The sequence below is a fragment of the Canis lupus genome, chromosome 6 (genome assembly GCF_011100685.1).
Source record: "Canis lupus familiaris isolate Mischka breed German Shepherd chromosome 6, alternate assembly UU_Cfam_GSD_1.0, whole genome shotgun sequence".
Lineage (NCBI taxonomy): Eukaryota > Metazoa > Chordata > Mammalia > Carnivora > Canidae > Canis > Canis lupus.
Window position 1 is genome coordinate 2,756,276 of NC_049227.1, and position 22,483 is coordinate 2,778,758.

General features: G+C 47.3%; 1 protein-coding gene and 1 long non-coding RNA gene across 12 annotated transcripts in view; one reads left to right on the forward strand and one right to left on the reverse strand.

Moving 5' to 3' along the window:
• The window catches only part of AUTS2 (activator of transcription and developmental regulator AUTS2), a 1,128,325-nt gene that overhangs the window by 89,006 nt on the left and 1,016,836 nt on the right, over nucleotides 1-22,483 (reverse strand). The window lies entirely within an intron of this gene.
• Nucleotides 621-20,777, forward strand: LOC102154710. Its single transcript, XR_005360504.1, has 3 exons — nucleotides 621-788; nucleotides 12,408-12,565; nucleotides 16,407-20,777. It is a non-coding gene; the product is annotated as an uncharacterized LOC102154710 (long non-coding RNA).

The following is a 22,483-nucleotide window of genomic DNA, read 5'->3' on the forward strand; positions in this document are numbered from 1 at the left end:
AGCGCTCCGCTCCCGCCCCCGCCCCCGCCCCCGCCCCGGGTCGCGGGTCGCGGTCCCGCCCCCGGTCCCGGTCCCGGTCCGGGTCCCGGTCGCTGGAGGCAGGCGCTGCGGAGCCTGTACCCGCCGCCGACCTGGCCGAGGGGCGCCGGGGCTGCCTGGGCTCCGGGCCGCGCTCCGCTCGCGGCGCCTGCCTCTCCCGGCTCCCGGCTCCCGGCTCCCGGCTCAGGTGAACTCCATCGGCGGCGGGCGCCGCGGGCTCCGGGCTGCAGGCGGCAGGAGGGGCCCCGCTCCGGACCCGGCTCCCCGACTGCGCCGAGCGCGCCTCCGCCCGACGCCCGAGCTCTCGGAGCGGGACTTCCTCGGCGCGCCCAGCCGACCGCCGGGGCCGCCGCCCCGCCCCCGCCCCCGCCCCGCCCCGCCCCGCCCCGCGCGCCCCGCCCCGCGCCGCCCCGCGCCGCCCCTCCTCTCGGCCCCGGCGCCCGGTCGGCCCCGCGGGGGCGCAGTCCCCGGGCTCCACGCCTGCAGCCGCCGCGCCCCCGCCCCCGCCCCCGCCCCCGCCCCCGCCTCGCGCCTCGGGCCCGGGTCCCCGCGGGCGGGCACCGCTCGCTCGGCGCCCCCGCCGCGGCCCCGCTTCCAGCACTGCGCCGCGGCCGGCAAACGCCACCAGGCCCGCAGCCGGGCGTTGCACCGACACGAGGCAGGTCTCCGGCGCGGAGAGCGGGCTCGCCGGCGGTGATGGATGCAGGGGAGGCGCCCGGCACACAGTAGGCGCGCAACACCTGCCCACAGTAAGTACGCTGTCGAAAATGAACGGGGTGGCCGTCAGAGGCCAGTACGGGAACAGAAAGGTCCTCATCGAGCCTCACTCCCACCCAGATCAGAGGCTCGATGCAGTTTGTTAAGTCCCAGGGATGACACCCCCGCCCCCTTATTCTTCAAGCCCACCGACATTTGTACACCTCACAACCACAAAACCCCAGCAGGCTGGCTCCCCGGGGCGTCTACCAAATGTAGGGAAGGGATGACTGCGGTGCCATGGCCTCGCTAAATGGGCAGTAATTACTGTCACTCTATTGTTTATCACCCATGCGGACTCTAGTGCCCAGAGCAGGATCTAGAAAGGAGGCTGTGGGGGGCTCACTGAGCACCAGCTTGGTGTTGGGTGGGTTCCCCTATGCAACCCACTCCTGTCAGAGCATACTCAGCTCCCTCGGTCTAGCCTGGGAGCCCCTCTGCAGAACTGTGGCTTCCTTATTTGCTATCTTGACCCACAGAGGCCCTGAAAAGGTCCTAAGCCATACAAGGGGGTGACGAGACCCTCTGCAATCTGGAGTTTTAATCCCACACCTGCAGCCTGGCGGGGTCCCTCTTTAGTGCACAGGAAAAGTTGCTGTGATCTTCCCCGCACAGGGGAAAAAAAGAGGGCAAGCAAGTTCTAGATCATATCTGGGAAGGGTTCTCCGGCGGAGCAGGCACATGGGTGGGGAGTGAGGGCAGCTAACGGTTCCTGATGTCCTTGCTGGCGCCGCTGGTACCTGGAGTACAGCAGAGAAGGGAGGAAGGAATGGGCCTTGGGAGAGATGTTCATCACATACAAATGCCACGGAGACTGGCTTAAAGCAGTAATGTCCCTTCCTCAACTCTTTGAAGTTCAACATCCATCACAGTTTGATTTCACGGCACTCCCGAAAAACCTCTCTGGGGGAAACGGGGGGTACGTGCAGTATGGCCTAAGTTTTTCTTTAACCTCCATATATACGGAATTTTGGAAATAAAGAGGGTCTCTTCTCTCTCTCTAGCCTGACCCCCCTCCCCAACTGGTAACACTATGTGGTGTTTCTAAAGACATTTATTTATTTATTTTTTTAAAGATAGGTACTAGCCATTTTTCTCTACCTCTACCCCCCAAAGGAGTCCGAAGAAAAGCTGCCTCAACCGAAGGCCTAAGTTTGGACTTGGATTTTCCAATTGCTTAGAAGATGTCACAAAACCCAGCTGAGGCCCTCAGGCTAGGGGCATTCATTTTCAAGCTGTTTCTGGAGCAAAAAGATAGCTCAAAGGCAAACATTAACTTTTCAAGAAAAGACATTAAAATGTTGTTTCTTTTGGAGCAATCAGAATGGGATGGTTTTCTTGTCTTGTTGCTCTAATAAAATCAATATTACAGGGAAGAGATTGCCAGAGCTCCTGCCAGGTCCCCCACAGGGTAAACGGAGATGCACAAAAGCGTGGGGGAACTTAGCTGACCAACGAAAACAACCACTTAGCCCTTCCACAGTGCTTTTATCAGGTGGCCTTTCTGACACTTTACCATACCTTGCATTAGATCGTCATCTCTGATTAGCAGCGATTATATCTCAGAAAAGCCTGGGATAAATCTGCATGTGTCCCCATATTTGATTATTTGTAATCGGGAGGAATATGGAAAGGCCAATTGTCAAGCCTCCAGAGAACCCACAGAAGCGGCCTCTGCACCCTATGTTCACATTCGGTCCCTTGGCGCCCGTCCGTGGCCCTTGCCCTGCCTGGCCACCACCATTGCTCAGCTGGTTCCCTTCCTAAGCCTCTCCCCAGACACAGGAACGAGTCTGTTCTGACTGGTTTCCAGGTTGTTCTATTCCTCCTTCTTTCTGGAAGGGCGAGAATAAGTGTCAACATTGGAAAGGAAGACAAACAAGACAGTGGGAGAAGTATGAAGAAGAAAGAAGGAAAGGGCAGGAAAAAGAATAATCACTCTGGGTGGCTGGATCCCAGTCAGAGGCCTGACTTTCAAGAATCAAGATTCCTCACGTGGTGGTGGTGGTTGTTTTTCCTTAAGGAACTTAGCTTCCTTTTATTGTCCTTTTCATCTAAAGGTGGCAGGCGGGGGGCGTCTGGGTGGCTCAGTCAGTGAGGTGTCTGACTCTTGGTTTTGGCTTAGGTCCTAATCTCAGGGTGGTGGGGATCGAGCTCTGCATCAGGCTCCACGCTCAGTGCGAAGTCTGCTCGAGATTCTCTCTCCCTCTGCCCCTACCTTCAACTTGTGCACGTGCATGCTCTCTGAAATAAATAATCTTTAATTTAAACAAAAAGAGGTGGCAGGCGGTCACTATGCTATATTCAGAAGGTTTAACATACCAAAGCCCTCATGGCCTCTTAATATCACCTTCTGCCTGAACCAGATCTGAGGAGGGCAAGTGTTACAAGGTGGGTACGCTAATAGGACACAGATAGCAAGAATATGGACTCGATGGTCTTTCCAGCATTAGATCAATTATTTCAGAAACAAAGCCAAATTTTAATATATGATCAAAGACCTTAGCCAAGTTTATGATTTCCCAGCTAAATTTTAAAAACAAACACACACATAGCAAACCTGAGCTAAATTAAAATATGGAGTCATCTTCCTCAAGTCTCAAAATACATCTGAAGATTTGTTTTTAAACTAATGGAAGTTCTTCTCTATCAATGTAAAATGGCAAAGTTTTAAAGCCTAAAATGTGATTTGATTCCCTTTGTTTTACAAATTACCAGGCTGAGATTAAACATTTTTTTGGTAAAAAATTTCTTATAAATTTTGACCTTCGGTGGAGCGTCTTATATAGAAAAAGCTCGTTAATTTTGTGGTGTCCTCTCTCCTAAACATAATGAACTTCAGGCATTCCCTAACAGGACATGGGCTGGTGACTGGGCAGGTGGAGGGAATTTAAAGAAAGAGGAAGTCTTAACGAAAATGCTGCTATATTTTATTTATTTTAATTTTTTAAAAGAAAACTCTATGCCCAATATGGGACTCAAACTCACAACCCCGAGATTGACAGTCATACACAACTACTGACTGAGCCAGCCAGGTGTCCCTCGAGCTTCTGTATTTTAAATTACGTGGTAGAAGAAGACCATTAAAGAGGAGTGATGACATCTGATTCTGTTTTCAACTAACCTTGGGAAAGATGTCACCCTACCTGATTTATTTCTGTGTCCCTAGGAGTTTGACCTTTTCAAATTCTAAAGCTCTTCAAGCTTTGGAAATACAAGTTTCTATCCATTCTTTGGGTGGAGTTGTTAAGAGCCAGTGTCTGGTTGACATCATGACCCTCTTGTTTCTGCGCCAGGAGACCTTAGGAAAATCTCTTCACTCTCCATGCTGTATTTTCTTCATCTGAGGCATGGGGGCAACAGTACCCATACCTCGAGGGTGGCAGTAATGACACCTGGCACTTAAGTAAGTGGCTTTATGTGTTGACTGTCATGATTGAGGATGGCACTCTTTTTTGATTACTGTAGAGGCCAACAAAACAAAAACATAATCTAGTATGGGTGCAATGTCCACTCTACCGGTCATGCCCTCTACTGGATTCTTTCGATGTGAACCACCACCTGAACACTCAAAAATTACACCAGTCCCAGAAAGTGGGGACAGTGGTTTGCACCACCTGTATTAGGGAGCCCCAACCACACAGGCTGTACTGCAAACAGTCCTTTCAGACGGGATTGTACCAGGAGACTGGACAGCCTAGGTCACTAGTAAGGCTGGTGGGATGGGAGCGATGTGGATCTCCTTGATAGATGGTAAAATCCAATCCTGACTCAAGCAAAATGCTGTAAGAGTTCACCAGGCTACAAGATGTAATCCACCTCCTAATGGTAAGAGCTTCAACTTCTTTGAACGTAAAATAGCATTCATCCCAATTATGTCATTTTGATGTGCTGAATTGTAATTTCTGACTTAAACAGGCTCATCTGTGACTATACGAGTGGTTTCTTACTGGTGCGGAGGCGTGTTTTGCTTTCTTTTATTCCTTTTCTTTGTGGGGGCTACCCACCACCTCAATGCGATTTTAAACTTGACCATCGAAGACTAGGTCTCGCACATCTTTATTCATGCCAGAGCATAGTAGCGGGATAAGGAACCTACAGGGGCCTGAGTGCTCAGCTCTTTGTTATCTGTTTGTCAGGATATAATACTAGCCTATTCCCCGTGATATGCCTTCTTTCCGAACCAACCCGGTTTCTTGCAGATAGAATTCACATCTTGGATTTGATGACCTGTCCAGTACCTAGTGTTGTACCAGGAGGCTTCCTTCAATACCTGTCCGATGGGAGACAATGAATAGGTAGCTGAGGTTTTCCCAGCCTGCTGGTAATGGTACGGGTGCCTGACAAGCATCAGGGTACCTGATAAAGTGAAGGGAGACTCAGGGCAGAAGACACCACCGAGAAGCCCAGAGGGACTTGCAGTTTGCCCCCAGAGGGCCCACTGGTCCTTACCCATGGCAGGTGACCAGGAGTCCTAGCTTGGAGAACTGGAGTCAACAGGTTGCTCACCACCAGGAAGCAGGAAATTGCCCCTTTGCCAACACTGTCCTGCTTCCTACCTCCGTTAACTCCTGACATGGTGCCTTCTGTGATGTCTAGCCCAACGAGATTAAAACTCTCTCTGGGGCCTAGGGATTTCTCCTGCATAGGCCAATTCATTTTAAACTGTAGATCTTGATTGCCTCCCCTAGTGATGCATGGCTAGTCAACCCCCGGGTGGCCCCCAGCCCCTCTGCTCTGCGGCCCCCACCCCTTCTGCACTGGCAATTTTAAAATGGAAGCTTCATTACTTATCAGTCTGAAAGGAGGCTACAATATCTTATGCTCTTACTGTTGTAAAGCAAAAGCCTCTACCACTATATGCCTGTGTTGCTACAATTGATCATGGGGCTGCAACAAGAGGGAAGTAAATAAACCGAACTGGGTTAGTTTATGATGCATACTATTGAGACGCAGGGGGGAATAAATATTTTCCAAGTGTAGAAGTCAAGAAAAAGAATTTTACTTTCAAACTTCACAGTGTACTATAAACTACAAAGGGAGAAAAGTATAAAACCCATAAACTATCTCTTACTTAACCACCGAATCTACATTAAAATATTAATATTCAGAATCTGACAAGCCCACAAAGAAAAGCAATGAAAAATAAAAATACATCCAGTCTTTGCTCATGTCGCCTAGAGGCATCTTATTTTTTTGCCCAAATGCATGAGATATGGACTCTGAGGCTGGGCCTTCCCTGTGCTTTGGTCACACCTTGATGACACCACTCCATACCGGTGGGTGTTTGTGACCTGGGGTCTAGAGACCTGATCTGATATGGAGTATCACTTCTTCACTGTACCGTGTTCTACCGTCCACACGACATGGGGAGTCTCGATTCTCTGCCCCCTTGGCCAAACCTGGAATTCCACATACTCTCAATGCTGGAATATGTCAATTCAAGATCTAAGTCAAAATAAATTCTGATACCTAAAATCTAGAGAGGCCCCAAGATCCATGGGAAGGCTGTGTCAGCTGTGCTAATAGAGGTAGGATATGTGAGTAGTTGACCTCCATGGGCTTTGTAGTTTGAAAGGTGCCGGTCATCTGCAAAAGTAATGTGAGAAATAGTGGCTGGCCGCACGTCAGCATTTTCTTTCCCTACGACCTTCTCTCAAGGGGTTTGCTCTTTTGCCACGGAAAAATGTAACCTCAGGTCTCACTAATCTTTAGGAGCCTGGGAATTCTATTCCTCCATGTCTATTGATGCATATGGACCCAACAAAGCTTCTGTGCTTTCATTTTAGCTTCACTTGGTACTATCCTGATGGTCCAAATATTTATCCGCAGAAATTCTTGTTGGGCAAGAACGCAACATTTACTTCTACTGTTTTGGTGACTCACCCAGTTGCTGGGGTACTATGTGGGGCAGCTAGAATATCAAAGAATTCCCTTGGTTTAGCTTTCCTGAAAGCATTCCTGTTGATGACTGTTTCTGATTTTCACCCTCATTCTGATCTCAGCCGTTCTCCCTGTCCCCTGCAAACTGTCAATACGGAGTGGAAAAGTCTGATGTGGTCATTACAAGAGACTCTGCCTCCGTGGCTATGAGTCAAACGAGCAGACTTTAGGAATGGTCAACTGCTATACAAATGCCAGTTGCTGTGATCACATACTGCGGTTACTCAGGGTATGGGCAAGCCTGCAAGCCTAGGAAGACCTGTTAATTCCTCTCTGGTCCTGTATGACTTCCAATTATAGACCTCTGCTGCAAATTAATTAAATCAGCACTTCTGCTCCAAACTTCAAGTTATCTTGAGGGCTTCCTTAGGGGAAATACATTCAAGACGATGTCTGACAATGTATTACCTGTTTCCTGGCTCACCTCTGGACATTGGCATTCCTCTAGGGGCCTACATTTCCTTAGTGGGCACAAGATGCTGCTCTGGAGAGCCAAAATTCAATCCCTTAAGGGCCAGGACTGTGCCCTAATACCCTCACCGCCCCACCGTCACCATTCCCCTTAACATCTGCTATGGAATGCCTCATGAGCAATAGATGATCAATGAACAGTAATAGAGCAACAAGCTGATGAATAAACACATCTCTACCCACTAAAAGAACAAAGACATTATCTCATAAATAAACTATAAAGACCTTTCAACAAACTGCCACCAATTTAGGATTTCACAGAATATGGAAGCCCTCCATTGATAAGGGTAACATTAGAACACACGTAAATTCTCTTGAAAATGGATTAAACTGCCCATCACGGTGGTAGCTACGCTCTAAACATGGCCTCTAATACCTCTGTACCTGCATGCTATTCTCCCACGAGAAGGTGGAGCTGAGTCCTCTATCCTGGAACCGGGGCTGGACCTGCAACTCTCTTGACCAGTAGAATATGGAGGAAGTGACATTCTGGAGCTTCATAGCTCTGGTGTTAAGAAGGCCTGGCAGCTTCTGCTTCTCTCCTTTTGGCACCCGGTCACCATGTTGTGAGGAAGCCTAAGCAAACCCACATGGGGAAGAATTCAGGGCTTGGGACCAAAGACCTAGTTGAGTTCCCAGCCAACAGCGTGTAACAACTCGCCAACCATGTGGATAAACATCTTGGGTTTGGCTCCCCCAGCCCAGTTGAGCTTGCCTGAGCTGAGGCCATGTGCAACAGAGAGAAAGTATCTCTGTAGGGTCCTGACCACATGGCCAAATAGGAGCAAATAAATACATGTGTTTTAAGGTAGTAAATCTGTACTTTGTTACAAGGCAATAGGTAAGTGAGATAACCATCTGGGTCAGCCCCAACATTCAGAAAGAGGAAGCGGGTGAACACAGGGCAGGAGGAGAGGCAACCATGAGCATCACCTTTGCTTTCTTGCCTCTATGAGGGAATGGCGGGGACCCTGAGGTTACAGCAGGAACACTACTGAGACAAAGATAAATAATGGCAACGCGAAAATCCTGAAATCAGGAAAATCTTGCCTAAAATAAGAAATAGTTTTCTGTTTGATAAAGTAGAAGAAAACTTAACGTGACAATGTTAATGAAAGAATAAATCTGATCTCTCCCCTTCCTTTTAGAGGCTGCGAATGTTTGCAAAACTAAAAAGTCTTTAGTAATCCCTTCTTTTATCTAAAACAGATTGCAGTTTTAAGCACAGCCTCATGAAACTGCAGGTTCAAAGGAACCTGAAACCGAATTAGCATAAAATCTGGAATTCTCATTTCTACCAAATGCACAGCTGCCATCTGACAGCTCTTCTGTGATTTTTGGTTTCAAATAGAAACTGAAAGTAGCTGAGGTGGCATGGGCCAGGGCTCTGCGTCAGTGCTCGCTGCTCCCTTCCACGAACTCACCCGTTCAAGAGAGTCTCCCCGGAACCCACGGATCTGAAATGTCCCCCCAGTGTGGCAACGTGCCCAACGAAACCAGTGGGGAACAGGGACGGTTAAGAAGTAAGGCATGTTGAGGGTTGCTCACATGACAAAGACGAAGCGCTCAATGTTTTCAAGTAAATTCACGAAAATCAGAGTGAATCCGCTGGGGCGAGGGGGTGGGGAGAGGAACACCTTTTCTCAGTTTTTACATTACAAATGCCAAGAAACCCACACTCCAGACATGGTGGTTTGATTCCCCCTCAGGATTCACTTAACACTTCCTGAGCTTCCTCTTTAGGTAAGGACAACTCTGTGCAACTACATTTAATTCTGAAGACCCAAAGGGGGCTGCTGAAATACCATCACCTCTGGGACAAGAAAGTTACGCTTTTTTTATAGAAAAGGCGGAAAAATAAGATCATACATATCTGATCCCCCTGAGGAGTACAGGTGCTGGGAGAGGATTTTCTCACCCCCTAGTAGAGAGGGTAGATTTGCCCTGAGCCATCCCCAACTTCCTCCTCTGATCCCCAGACGATCAAGTGCATGAATTCAAGTGACAGCTGGTGGGGCCACGAGCACAGCACATGAAAAGCAGGCTACAGCCGCAGAGGGAGGAGAGGCGAGGCCTGCCCTCCCTTCCTGGCGCCTCCCCTCCCGCCAGGCCTGCTGATTCTCCTCCGTCCTGGCCGGCTCAGAGCCATCTGCTCCCTCCCAAAGCCCGGGTTGGACGGGGGAAGGGGACCTTGCCGTGGGGCGCCCAATTCACAGGGAGGCGAGGCCCAGGCTCACTTTCACCCAGGTCCGCGCCTCCTTTGAAGTTCCTCTACTGTTAGTGTACAACTTTTCACATTCTCCAGGAGAAAAAAAAAATTTAGTGAGCATCTGGTATTTACACAGAATCTTAGAGGGAGTTGACGGATTTAATTACAAGTGTTAGTAAAACAGGAAAATTGTAGCCAGGCTTTCAAATAGCCACTCGCCTCTCAGTAACAGAGACTTTCCCTTTGTGCTGCCGGTAAAGGAGGCGATTTATTTCCTAGCAAGGGAGTTTTCTTCAAGAAGGGGATGTTGGTGAAAAGACAGCTGTTGGCTGGTAGCTTTTATTTTAATGGACGATGCTGTCCTTCTTATGCAAAGATCAAGCTACAAACAACATTCACCTGGGCTGTGTGCTCTGAGTTGTTTTTCAGTTCACACTGGTGGTGATGGATTTTCTCTAAGCTACCAGTGCTCACTTACAGCTGACAACATGCATTTGTTAAATAACTGCCTGGGTTTAAAGGCACAACGTAAGGCCAGGAAAATGACTGCAAATAACTGACCTATATGAGGATTACAGAACTGGCCTGATCCTCACTGGCAGCAGGCTCTGGTTGAGTTTTAATAACTGGTTGCAGGACTATTGAAGACCATGACACAGGGAGGGTTAGGTGCTGCAAGAGTACTGGACCAGATCAGTGAGGTCAGAAAACCCAGATTTTAGAACAGGTTTGGTCCCCACTGGGTGTGGCTTTGGGGAAAAGTCATGAAACCTTTTCTTCACTTTCAAAATGCATACAGGGGGGCACCTGGGTGGCTCAGTGATTGAGCATCTGCCTTTGGCTCAGGTCGTGATTCCAGGTTTCTGGGATCAAGTCCCACATCAGGCTCCCTGCAGGGAGCATGTTTGTCCCTCTGCCTATGTCTCTGCCTCTCGCTCTGTCTCTCTCATGAATAAATAAATAAAATATTTAAAAAAAAATAAAATGCATACAGGTTGGGACGAATTTTTTCCTCTCTTTCATGCTCTTCCATATGTAAGGTCTTATGATTCTGTATGACCTACCATCTAGGTTATTACACACAGAGAACAGTCTCTGCACGGGGAAATAACATTTTCCTCTTTCCATTTTCTTGGAGTTTACATTATTAACATGTAAGTAGGACATACTGTTTGACTTATTTTTTCTGGGGTTCCCATTCTCTTAGAATTTCCGGATAAATCAATGAAATGTCCGAAGTATGCTATGGTTTGCATTTAATCCAACTGGTGAGTACAATTTAACTTCCTCATCAAAACGGCACAAGTGAATCTCTCAAGCTCTGTGCCTCTGTCATTTGGTACCACAGGCCCATTAAACATATTTGTCAGCTTTACGTTTTAAAAGCAAAACCAAAAGGGTAAATGTGTCATCACGTACTCTTAAATCTAAAATCCACAGGGGAAGGAGTTCAGAAAGAAAGAAAATACACACACCTTCCCCTAAACCCCTTACACACACACACACACACACACACACACCCTCTCCCCGCCACTACACACATCAGAACACCACCAAATGTGAAACTGGGCTTTGTCTTCCTCAGACCATTCCTGGCCAAGGCAATGTGCAGACCACATTGGGAACCAATTTAGTCGTTTCTGACTTCTCAACAATCAAATAAAACAATAAATAGCCTGAACTGGGCTTGAAGGGGAGGAGGACCACATGTATTCCCTCTCAGGACTTTTTTTTTTTAACATGGAAGTTTGGCTTGAAAAGAACTTATTGCGCAGACACATGTGGCCTCAATAGGATGGATCTTTAACTGATGAGGCGGATTCCAAATTCAAGCACACTATATCAGGATTTAAATCCTCAGAATTTGGTAATGGAAAGTTTGGGTCACATTAAGGGCTGAGGGATCCAGGGGTAAGATTTAGTTTTAAATTAGCCTCTTGAGCAGCCTGAATACCCCCCTAAGAAGCACCATATGTCTCAAATTCCAGCTTTTTCCTTCTCTCTTGGCGCTTCCCTTTTGATGGACCAGAAAATCTCTGGCTTCAGACCACTTCCCTGTGTGTTTGTTGTTGACTCCCATCCTTAGAATAACCTTTTGTCTTCTTCCTTTCTTTCTCTTCTTTCTTTCTCTTTCTTTCTTTCTTTCTTTCTTTCTTTCTTTCTTTCTTTCTTTCTTTCTTTCTTTCTTTCTTTCTTTCTTTTTCTCTTTTATAATATTCAACTTTTCATTTGGAAAAGTCTCAAACTTCTAGAAAAGATGGAAAAATAGTATGAACAAAACCCAAGCCCCCTTCATTTGTATTCCTTGACTGGTAATCTTTTGCTCCCATTACTTTATCTCTTGTTGTTCTTGAACTGTATTAAGACACAGTTCTTAAGGGGTGCCAAGGGGTGTCTGCTCACTTATCTACTCACATAGGGTTTCTGTGGGAGAGAGGCAACCTCCCCCAGATATTCTTCTGGCACTTTCCTGGTGGTGGCTAAATTGAGTGGTCAGTATCTAAGACTCTGATTGGGTCACGTCTCCTAGTGGACAGGATCCCTGTACCTTGAAACCCCACACACACCTGTGCTTAGAAAGTCTCCACATGCCGGGTTCTTCTGTTTCCAGGATTTGTGATGACTCAGCTCAGCTGGGTGGGGGGTGGGGCTGGGCATTGCCCTGGGCTTGGTGGTTGGTCACGAGTGAAAGTGGGCTAAGGGAAAAGGAGAGGACCTGCTCTCCTGGGGAGCTGAAGGCAGTTACTCATCTGGCATGGACTGCAGAGAGGCTTGTTTGGGGGCAGTAGGTATTCACCCAACTAACCACATAGTGTGTTATTTGACTTTCTTGTCATTTCTTCATCTGTAGGCTGGAAAGGATAATGTACCTACCTCAGAGCCATCAAGGATTAAATCAGCTAGAACAATACCTAGCACACAGTGAGCACTCAGCAGATAGAGCTGGTACTGCTATTCTTGCTGTTCCTTACAGGTCTTGCTTCCCTAGGCACCCCTCTGAAGGAGAGCTGACAGGCCAGGTGAGAGGTGGAAGTATTTCAGGCCATGTCAGCATCTTCATGTCATCAAAGTCCTTCCTGAACTCCAACAGTGTGTGGCCTACTATATGCTCCATCTTGGGACAATATACTAATGGCTATCCATTCGGTAAGACCACTTTTACTTACACCACACCAAATCAAACTAAAAATGGTACTTGCCCTTAGGACCCTTCCAGTGTAAGGGAGGCCAGAAGACAAACACAGGGACCAAGATGGCGGGAGGGGACGGTGCCATGGGGGAGCGTGGAAAACAGTGACTCACAGGCCAAAGGGGCATCCTCCCGGAGAGGCCAGCTGACCCAGGGCAGGGGGCAGGTGAGGAAACCTTGAAGGGGCATGCATGTGGTGTAAAGCAGGGAGGTGAGGAGGGATAACGCCTGGGTACCCAGTCAGAATCAGGAACACCGAGGCATGAGGAGGCTGGCTGGGGAACATCCAGAAACTGCTGGGGACAAGAGGAGTCTAAACTACCATGAGCAAAGCCCAACTCAGGTGCGAGGGCTTGAGGCGCCAACGAATGAGAGTGTCACCCCTGTAGAGAAGACGGGGTAGGACATCCCAGGGCAGGGCTGCTGAGGGGGAAGAAGCAGAGCCAAGGACAACACCAGACGTCCGTGCTGCCTGGGCCAGGGAAGCAGCCACGGGACGAGTGATGTGAGATCAATAAAGGATCACTACAGAAGCGAGGAAGAGCAAGATGTCCTTGGGGGGCTCAGGGGACCCAGAAGTGGAAAATACATCGGAGGTCTGGGCGTGGGGGACAAGGCTTGAAAGAAGGCAGAGGGCTGGTAAGGCAGCAGGTCCCCAGTGGAAACCCAGAGAACAAAGCTGTGCCAGGCCTGTTAATAAGTGAATCAATGGTAAGAATATAGAAGTAGTAAGTAGAGACTATTTTTGAGAGGTGTCATGGAAAAGGACCAGAGAGAAACAGAAAGGCACACGTTAGGGCATAAGTCTGTCCCCAGCTGTCTGTGGCAGGGGCAGGGATATGGCAGACACCCTTCAAACTACAGTATGCAGCTTAAATGGGCCTTCGGCTCACTCTTCCTATAGGACTATCCCTGCCCAGGGACATTTCATATATACATACATACATACAGATGCATTTCCTTTTTTTTTTTTTTTGAAAGATTTTATTTATTCATGAGAGACACAGAGAGAAGTAGAGACACAGGCAGAGGGAGAAGTAGGCTCCCTGCGGGGAGCCCGATGTGGGACTCCATCCTAGCACCCTGGGATCATGACCTGAGCCAAAGGCAGATGCTCAGCCACTGAGCCACCCAGGTGCCTCCCACATAGTTGTATTTCTTAATAAAGAGGAGTAGCCATTCGTGTCAGATCAGCAGTAAATAATCCAAATGTCCTATGCTTCGCATTTACAGACCATTTTGTCCACGGAAGTCAACGAAGGTGTGAGTAGAAAGAAACCTTTAAAGCATCATAGTAGTTGGTAAATGTGGCTACAAATCCTTCATGTTGAGAGGTGGAGGTTATACCCCGTCCCTTGAATTTGGCAAATTCAAGACTGCTTTTACCCGGTGGCAGAAATACCACCATCTCTAAGACGAGGTCAGAAGAAGCCTTGCAGCTTCTGCCTCTCAGAAAGGTCCCCCCAAAACCCAGCTGCCATCTGTGGAAAGGCCAAGCCATGTGGAAAGCACTTGTGGAGGTGCCCCCATGGCAAGTCCCGGCCAAGCTCAGCCATGGAACATGTGAGGGAACTTGTCTCCAGATGATTCTAGCCCCTGGCCATCCAAGTCACCCAGACATTCTGGAGCAGAGACCATCTGTTCTGCTGTGTCCTGTCCAAATCCCTGGCCCACAGAACCCAAGAGCATGATAAAGGGGGAGTTGTCCTACACTGCTAAGTTTTGGAGTAGATAACTGGAACAACCATGTCTTTAAATATGGATTTCCCGGGGGATCCCTGGGTGGCTCAGCGGTTTAGCGCCTGCCTTTGGCCCAGGACGCGATCCTGGAGTCCCGGGATCGAGTCCCACGTAGGTTCCCTGCGTGGAGCCTGCTTCTCTCTCTGCCTGTGTCTCTGCCTTTCTCTCTCTCTAAGTCTATTATGAGTAAATAAATAAAATCTTAAAAATAAATACATAAATAAATAAATATGGATTTCCCGGTTTGTCACAGGCATTTCCCATAATAAAGTCCTTCATCTCTGAGGCCATCTTCATGCTTGGGGTGTGTGTGTGGGGGGGTGGGGATTAGTTTGAAATACTTCCAAGCACAGGCCACATCAGAGGTCCAAAAGAAGATTACTAACGGGACAGCAATTGCCATCGTGAGTTGTAGGGTCTGGGAGGTAAATCACGCCACATACCACATACCGGGAGATCTTACCATGTCACTTTTAAGAGAATCGACAAATGCAAAAGAACTTGATAAATATTTTCCATAACAAAACACAATTGGTTGCAATGGGATCCAGCTCTGTTCCTCATTAGTTCTCCCTTTACTTGTCAGACAAGCTCTGTATCTCACTGAAATCCATTGTGGATTCTTTATAGTTTGTTGCGAAATGTGACTATACATTTCCTTTATAGCACATGCTTTCTGGAGCCTGCTTTTAAATCTAGAGAGCATGCTTAGCTTCCTCTTCCCAGAGGAAAGGAGCATCAGCTTCCAAAGAGAGGTAAGAGCAGGTCACAGCAGCTGCTTTGGAAGTGGCTGTGCAGCAGAGGGGGTGGGGAAGGCCAGGCTGCCATTATCAGGGGCTACCAGGTGCCCCGGGATCACGTTAGGTGATAAAACACTTGGCTGACATCAGAAAAAAGAACCATCACTCCTTTTCTCCCCACCCTCACTCCCTCTTTCCCTCTTCTTTTTTTTTTTTTTAAAGGAGGCTTTTTACCCTCATTAAATGAAACCTTATCTCTGAAAGACTGCAATCCTCAGCAAATGACAAGTGCGCCTAATCTCATTTTCTGACAAGTGATTCTGACAGCACCTTCCCTTTGATTTCTGAGACATGTAGTTAGACATATATTAATCTGTCAGTCATCATCTCTAGGAAGAATGAAAAAAGAGAGAAAAAAAGAAATGAACATTTGTGAATATGAAGGCAAGACAAGAGGCTAGGACACCTATTTTAACTGATGCATGAACATTCCTTTCTCACGCAGCCCCTCCCCTTTGGGTATGAACATCCCCAGAGGGGAGATACAAGCTGTCCAATAGAAGGGCCTGTGGAACAGGTATCCCTGATTTCGGGCAATGTGGTCCAGTGGAAGGTGTGTGTTCTGGCGTGAGGCAGACTAGGTTCGACTCTCTGTCCCACATAAAGGCCACGCTGACTGCACATCAGAACCCCACCTGTAGGATATGGCACATGGCATCTGCCAACTATAAAGATTAAATACTCTTCATCTAATGTATATGCGGGCATAAAGTAGACACCCGGTCCAGCATTTCCAGTAGAAATGCTACTGCCGTTATTTCTGCTGTGGTCTCCTAGGGAGATACTGAATTGAGAAACAGGAGGAAACAAAGGATGTACCCCATTCCCTAAGAGGCAATGTACATTGAAGGAATTCTAGAATGGCATGGTAGGGTTTGCAAGGACTGCCACGAAGAACCATGTAAAGACTGGTACTATGCAAGGCTGGAAAACTCAAACTCTCATGCTCATTGCTCCTAACCCACACTACAGATCTGAGGCACATCTCCATCCCTTCCTCGTTTTCTAGAACCCGAAAGTAGATTCTTAATTCTGTCACTGAGGCATTTGTAAAGGGGAGTGCAGTGCTTTTGTTTTGTTTTGACGGGTGGGGGAAGTCATGGGAACCAAATCTGCCTTGGGTCACTCTGCAGTGAACCCAGTCCATGTGTCTGCTTGATAGAATAAAAGTAGACTTGATATTTTCTAACAAATGTCATTAGTCAATACCTGGATTGGGAGATGGCACCAACTGTAAGTTTTTTTTCTTCTCACATAGAGATTGGCAATGCAAAGGCCTCCAGCCCTACCTCAGAGCTAACAGGGCATGAATGCGTCAGGGGGTCGCTCTTCTCTTCTAAGGGCCACAAAAGACAAACGTGATGGAAAGCTGCCTGATGGGCAGAGCAATGCTACTCCTCCTTTGTCATCTGGTTTTCAAGATCATGCAAAGGCGTACCAACATATTCTAGAGTCGGTGAGCCTGAAAATGACCCAGAAAAGTCTCCTCTTGGAGTATGTATACCACTCGAAGGCGAGCTTCTGGGTTGTACGCCCCAACTCCTGCAGCACCTCCCCCGGATGAAACAAAACAGAACACCTCACTGCTCTTACCAAGGCCCTCACTGCACTGACTCTACCTGCCAGCGTCCATTATTAGGTAGAGGTGCTTAGTGCTGCTACCAGAGGTCCGAACATAAAGGGCTAGAGAAGAGAAAAGAAAACTCAGGAGTTTCCGGAGTCATTGTCATCCACTTCTTAGGTACAAAGTGTTCCGTGAAAAGCGGGCACCTCCCATGACATTTGCTATTTCTTCCTTTCCTCTCCTTTTTCCTGTTTTTAATCTGAATGCTTGGCCGCTGGTCTGTCTTCATGGCTTTACACTAATCAGTAAGAAAGAAACAGAGGTTGCACCATGGCTCCCCCGTGGTTAATGGAAGAGCGCGAGAAGGACAGACTGGGAGGATGAGATGATCCATGCTCAGGCACAAATTCTTCTTCACTCCAGCAATGCGGGGCGTGACCGTCCACCCTCTTCCTCCACCTCTCAAACCCCCTCATCTGGCACTGTGCCACCTGGATCGTAATGGACCCCAACGAAGGAGGAGTCCCTATACGAGGATGGAAGCACAACAGGCAAATCCCTGGAGGAAAGGCAACAGACTTTTTGTTTTTAGTGAAAATTAACTAGAAAGTCTCCCAACCAGGGACAACCTCCTTGGAAAAATGTGGCCTTTGGGCAACTGCTCCACATTTGTTAACTAAGACTTGACAGACCCAAGGAAAATGGATCAACAGGACAAATGACCAGGCCACTCGGAGGCCATGTCAACTGTGGGGGTATACCAGAGATCACACGGTGCCTTGCTGGGCTCGCTCAACAAGACACTGGAGTCAAAAGCCCTGGTTTGCATTCTGACCATGCCTATGGCTTCCGTGCTCTGGGACTCATCAGCAAACTGGGTTTTGTAATGCCAGCCCTTCTCAGGATTTGTGTGATGAAGATTATACTTAAAAATATCTATGTAGTTTAAAAGGCGCTATGTCAACTCCAAAAGGAGCTTGGGAGTATATTTATATGTATATAAATGGGTATACATTTGGTATACATTTAAATGTCTAAACACTGGCTGTTACTATTCAAAAAGACTTTTCCAGAATTTGAGAGAAGGTTATTTTATAATAGAACAATTACAACAAAAAATAATTAAAACAGGGGTGCCTGAGTGGCTAAGTCAGTTAAGTGCTTGACTCTTGATCTCAGCTCGAGTCTTGATCTCAGTGTCATGAGTTCAAGCCCCTCATTGGGGAACCTAATTTAAAAAAAAATAAAATATAAATAATGAGACTGGCTAAGTAAGTAGCCCAAGAAACTGCCTGTAAATTCATGGCTGAAGAGATCTAGAGCAACCCCAATTCAACCCAAGTGACCTTAGTGTAATCTCGGAGAGTCAGGATTCCAATGTGATTAGAAGTAAAAAAGCCTAAGTTGAATCATGTTATTCTCTTCTCTATCCATTCACTTTTCTATATGATCTTCTGTCATCCATTCATCCATCCATCCTCTGTCATGTCTAACATGTGATAAACACAGACTACTCTGCACCAGCGTACACAGGTAAGACATAGAATCTGCTCTCAGAGAGCCCATGCCAAGTACTGGGAAATAGTATAATCAGAAAGGAGAATTACGTGCTGTAAGTATAATAACAGAAGTCACTGCACAGTAGTGGGGGTTCACACAGGATGGAAGGGACAACTCTGCCTGCACCTCTTGTTCTTACAATCCCTGCTCACCAAGTGACCTTCTGATTATAATTTGGCTCCCTTGGGGATTGTCCTTCAGAGGAAGATGTACCAACTGGGGCACGTAAGTCATTTTGCTTGGGGTTGGTGGTGACATTGCTTTTTGTAAAACAGAAAGATTTGTGTTATAATGTAGTCAGTTTCCCTGGACTCGATTAGCATGATCACCTCTGAGTTTCTGGACTAGGCTGACTCAATCATGCCCTTCCGTGAGGCTGGGCCAGCACTGCCAGCTGGGCTGCCCTCTGCTTTTGCACCGTCCTGTTCTATAAATACTGCAGGAGGGTGGTTTTAGCTGGTATGGGAACTTCCTCTATCCTTCTGCTTTCAAAAATCATGTGTCCCACTCTTTTCTGTAAGCCAGTGACTGCTACCTCTTCACTTCCCCTCTAGCTGTTCCACCAAAAGAAACACCTGGCGCTGGTTTTTAGCATTTTAGCTTGGCCAAGGCTCTCCTTGTTAACCCACCCAGTGGCCCTTTCTGTCTCTCCGTCTGCAGAGCTTGCTGACCGCCACTCCCTTTTTCACGGGGCTTCCGTGATGATGAGTGATTATTATCCTCTTGTTTCTTTGAGTGATGTTGCTCCTCTTGCTTCTCTTCCTCTTTAACAGTGGGCTTTCTCAAGGTCCCCCTCAATGTCTAGAAAGAAGGAAGCAGGAGGGTCCTACCAATGCCCCCATTTCTACCATAATTTCTAAGCAGATGGCTCCCAAATCTCCAGCTTCATACCTCTCCTGCATTCCAGACCCATATTTCCGACTCATTTGTTGGACAGTGGCACTGACCATCCCATCAGCACTTCAGAAATCAGTTTCCAGAAGTGAACTCATAGGCATTTTGTCTTTATTGCCAATGGCCTGTCTCAGTCCGCCCCCTCACCTCGGTTCACACCTTCCTCCCTTCCACCCTCACTGTCCTGGCATTTGTGCAGGTCCTCAGCCCGTTGGGATAAGTAGTGCTGACTGTCTCTCCCCAGCCTGGTGTTCCACTCTCTCCTTTCACCCTAGTACAGGCTTCACACAGGACAGGTGAGGATGGAACTCTGTGTCAAACCATTGGATTCTTCTTTCCAGGTTGACAAATACTAAGGGACAGGTTAGATAGAGACTGGCTTTCAGATTTCACCTCTACCCCACCAATCTTGTCCGCAGACCTTGGACAAGGTAGTTAACCACTCTGAATACAGCTCCCTCTTCAATCATAGTGGGGTGGCTATTTGCTACACCTCAGGCTGAGAGGAGGAAACTTGGTAGATCCCACCCCGTGATATTTGTTGGTATCTTGGCTGAAATGAAAGAGGAAAAGAAGACAATTTGATTTGCCTTGCTTGGCCTGCAGTGCCCAGCCCTGTGTACTGTACATGGTCAGAACTCAAATATTTGTACTGCCTTTTCAATAAGGAACTCTATTTTAGCAAGTCCCAAGTAGAGGAAGATATCTCTAAGGGCTAGGGCCATCCTTTTAAGGGATAATTTTTCTTTCTTCAAGCAGTTACCAGGATTGACAATCTTTTTCTCTGACCATCAAATCTAAATCATTTTACCAGCCTGATGAATAGCTGCCCATTGCATACCCAGCTGGGGAGGAAGGAGACCCAGTGAGGCTAGAAGTCATCTCTGTGTGAGCCAGATTTGTTTTGTGATTCTCTACTGAGGCCCCTTCAGGGTGGCTGCAATCACTCTGCAATCAGTGGCTGGGCATAAAACAAATAGGTGAAATTTTTAAAAACTGGATTGGGGTTGCAAGAGGGTAGAGGTGGGAATGGAAGTTAACGGAAATGGGATTGTTTATTCTCTTATCCTAAGGGCAACTCAATAACTGCCCCTGGAAATCTGAAATGCTATAAAGGAAGTGCTTTATTTATGGAGGTCACAGTGAAGCATGTCCATGATAAGCTGTGTCTGCCCTGGGCTGTGACCGGACACAGGGGAGGGACCCGATTGTCTCCTAGGTCCCTTCCAGCTCTTGATCCTATGACACTGTGTCCACCATGGGCAGTGTAGCCCAGAATCACTCTGGGTGGATGGGTCTGAAGGCTTCACTCTGCTTTGATGGTTCAAAGGATTCGACAGCAAGAATTTACCCCAATTTCTTTTCCTCACTCAGTAATGACGGTGACAAATCTTATTCTCAGTTAGATTCGAATTTTCAGATTTCCTACTCAACACTTGCTGTTTTCTAACACACGCACGCGAGAATCAGGACTTACACATGGACGGAATCAATTATAATTTGATTAAGACGGAGCAGAAAGAATGGAAGTAATAACAATCATTTCATATAAGCCTTCCTTCCCCACCCAGGCTTTGGGTGTACCAAAAAAAAAAAAAAGGTAATTAAAACAGGGTTCAATTAAAAATACCGTAAAAAAGAAATCAAATAAAATATTAAAAAGCTAAGTGCCATTATTAAATAAGTGTTTGTGAGGGGAGGTCCTCAGACTAAAGAGACTACAGAGAGCAGGAAATCATTCACGGAGTGGGGAGGATGCACACTCGCGGTACATCTACGGTGAATGCTTAATGCTTAGCACAGAACCAGTGTCTTACTGAAAGTAAAAAAAAAAAAAAAAAAAAAGACTCTCTTTAGCCACTCTACAAGTGTTCAACTTGTATTCATTTTACGTTTCCAATCCTTACATGCCCTAAGCCTCCGCCTGCTTTGCCTCAAGAAGGCATGTCCCCCAATAATGTGCATGAGCAGCACTGTATGTCTCTTTGAATCTGCTGAGGTCACTCTTCTGCCCAGTTTAGTAATGACGTGTCCCTAGCGTGCCACTACCAAAAAAAAAACCAAGTCAGAATCACATAGGAAATGCTGCAATTACGAGCTCTTCCCTCAACCACCTCAATGCTCAAAGGAGGCACAAGGAATGGTCTCATTCTAATCATAACTTTATTGAGAATCTGAAAAGAAAAAAAAAATCACCTACCTGTCAGAAAGACATACAAAGCAGAGGGATTTAGGAGACCTGGGTTTTAGTTCTAGTTGTATGACCTTGGGCAAGTCACTTACATTTTTCTGAGCCTCTGTTCTGTCACCTACAAACTACAGGAGCTCCCTTGCAGCTCCCAGTCCCCTGCACCTGTATCTCTGTAAACCCAGTGTCCAAGTATTTTCAATGTTTAAACTCTTTTGTATCTCTGTAGGGCATATGAGAGGCAGGAAACAAGATCCTTAGAAGTATAGGATCTGAATAACCAGAAGGGATGTAATTAAAATCAGGGTTCTGTTCCCACAAACACACCCAAGGATCTCCCCATAAAAACACGGTGGTAATTAACAAACCTGCAGACCACACGCCACCGCCCTCCAGGCCCTGCCAGGCTTCCATGAGAACCTGACTCAGAATCCAGCCCCTGTCCTCACCCTTCAGACAGCAGGCCTTGCTCCTGACTGCTGTCTGGGTGTTTTAGCTCATGGTTTTTCGTGAGAGAGAGGCATTTTGAAGTCACGTAGGAGTATGAATACATTTCTGGAATTTTAAAAATCATTAAAATGATGAAAAGAAAATATAAGGGGCCTGCTTGTCTCAGCCTATTCCCACATCTGTCCTAAAGCCTCCTCTTTTCTCTCTCTGCCTCCAAGAAATTGCCATAGAGCAGGTGCCAAATTGGTTCCTAGGGAACCTGGCTCTGGGAGGAGCCCTGCTCTCTCCTGCGCTGCTACCCACCCCGGTGGCACCCCAGGGACATGTGCTTCACTGCCCAAATCCTCCAAGGCTGAGGCATCCCGTGGGCTGAGCCAGTCCCTGGCACTGTTCAGACAAGGGTGAAATCTATTTTCAGAATTCTCTTCCACTTTTAACACTCTTATGTCATGTGTTCACCCAGACTGGCCTTGCAGCCCAGATATTATATCTGTCCTGTCAACTGGCTCACCCAATAAACTTCATAGTTGCCCCAGCCAGGGAATCTGAGGGCACTTGGGGACAGCCAGGGAGGTCTGCTTTAGCAGAACATGCCTGTCAGGATCTCTAGATGACACCAAGGAAAGGTCCTCAGTCACACTGCAAATGAGGTCCAGCAGGAGAAGCCAGAGACAGATAA